The sequence below is a fragment of the Tamandua tetradactyla genome, chromosome 16 (genome assembly GCF_023851605.1).
Source record: "Tamandua tetradactyla isolate mTamTet1 chromosome 16, mTamTet1.pri, whole genome shotgun sequence".
In the NCBI taxonomy this organism is placed as follows: Eukaryota; Metazoa; Chordata; class Mammalia; order Pilosa; family Myrmecophagidae; genus Tamandua; species Tamandua tetradactyla.
Genome location: NC_135342.1, coordinates 18,964,202 through 18,965,839, shown reverse-complemented (window position 1 = coordinate 18,965,839; position 1,638 = coordinate 18,964,202). Strand labels below are relative to the sequence as shown.

General features: G+C 39.4%; 1 non-coding gene across 1 annotated transcript; it reads right to left on the bottom strand.

The window, feature by feature from the left end:
* Positions 1-1,102: 1,102 nt before the first annotated feature.
* LOC143660518 (U1 spliceosomal RNA) lies at positions 1,103-1,264 on the bottom strand. The gene has a single exon (XR_013164113.1). It is a non-coding gene; the product is annotated as a U1 spliceosomal RNA (small nuclear RNA).
* Positions 1,265-1,638: the final 374 nt, after the last annotated feature.

Sequence of the window (1,638 nt, the reverse complement as noted above, 5' to 3'; positions counted from 1 at the left end):
GGGTACACTGTGTGTCCAGTCACTGATGTGGCCCCAGGAGCTGTTCTGTACTGTTTCTGGTTATTTAGTAGTTGTTCTGGAGGATGAACTAAAATGCACACATTGCTAAGCCAGCATCTTGAAACTGTCTCCCAGATTGTTGGAAATTTGATTGGTACTGTTTTGAATCTGTAGATCAATTTGGGCAGAATTGACATCCCAACTATATTTAACCTTCCTGACCATGAGGAGGGAATGTCTTTCCACCTATTTAGATATTCTTTGATTTCTTTTAGCAATGTTATGTAGTTTTCTGTGTACAAGTCCTTTACATGCCTAATTAAGATCACTCCTAGATACTTGATTCTTTTAGTTGCTGTTTTGAATGGAATTTTTTCCTTACCTGACTCCTCAGGTCATTACTTGTGTATAAAAATGTCACCCATTTCTGCACATTAATTTTTTATCCCACGACTTTCCTGAACTTGTTTATTTGCTCAAGTAAGTATGCTGTAGATTTTTCAGGATTTTCCAAGTATAATATCATGTCACCTGCAAATAAGGAAAGTTTTACTTCTTCCTTTCCAATTTGGATGCCTTTTGTTTCTTTGTCCTGTCTGATTGCTCGTGCTAGACCTTCTGGTAGAAGGTTGAATATCAGTGGTGACAGAGGGCACCTTGTCTCATTACCGATCTTAGGCGGAAAACTTTCAGTCTCTCCATTTGAGTATGATGCTGGCTATGGGTTTTTCATATATGCCATTTATCATGTCGAGACAGTTACCTTTTATTGCTTTTCTTTTGGAACTGTTTTTATCAGAAAAAGATGTTGAGTTTTGTTGAATGCTTTTTCAGTGACAATTGAGATGATCGTGTGATTTTTCCCTTTTGATTTGCGAATGTGCTATATTACATTAATTGATTTTCTTGTGTTGAATCCTCTTTGCATTCCTGACATAAACTCCACTTGGTAGTGGTGTATCATTCTTTTTTTTTTTTTTTTTTTTACCAGCACAAACTTTCTTTCCTACATAACACGCCACATACAAGACGGTGACAGGAAAGAAAGGAAACTCCTGAAACGGGGAACAGAACAGATCTGTCTTTGAGAACAGCACACACCGGGGGAGAGCGTGCATGCAGTCCCCACTACCACAAATTATGTAGTCGAGTTTCCCGCATGTGGGGAAATCACGGGGAACAGCACGCCCGCAGTGCAATGGACAAGCCTCGCCCTGGGAAAACCACCTTCGTGATCATGGTGTTTCCCCTGCCAGGTAAATATGTATCATTCTTTTAGTGTGTTATTGAATTTGATTTGGTAGTATTTTGTTGAAAATTTTGGCATCTATATTCATTAGGGAGATTGGCCTGTTATTTTCCTTTCTTATAGCATCTTTATCCGGTTTTGGTATTAAAATGATATTAGCTTCATAAAATGAGTTAGGTAATGTTCACTTTTAGTCAATGTTTTGGAAAAGTTTGAGCAGGATTGGTGTTAGTTCTTCCTGGAATGTTTGATAAAATTCCCTGTTGGGGCCCAGAAGCAGGCCTCTAACTGTTGGCAAAAGCCACATCAGAAAAACCTTGGAGGCACAGCCCCTTGGTCCCCTGTGAAATGAGGTCCAGCCTGTTGCACCTTATCTAATCCGGCCTTAC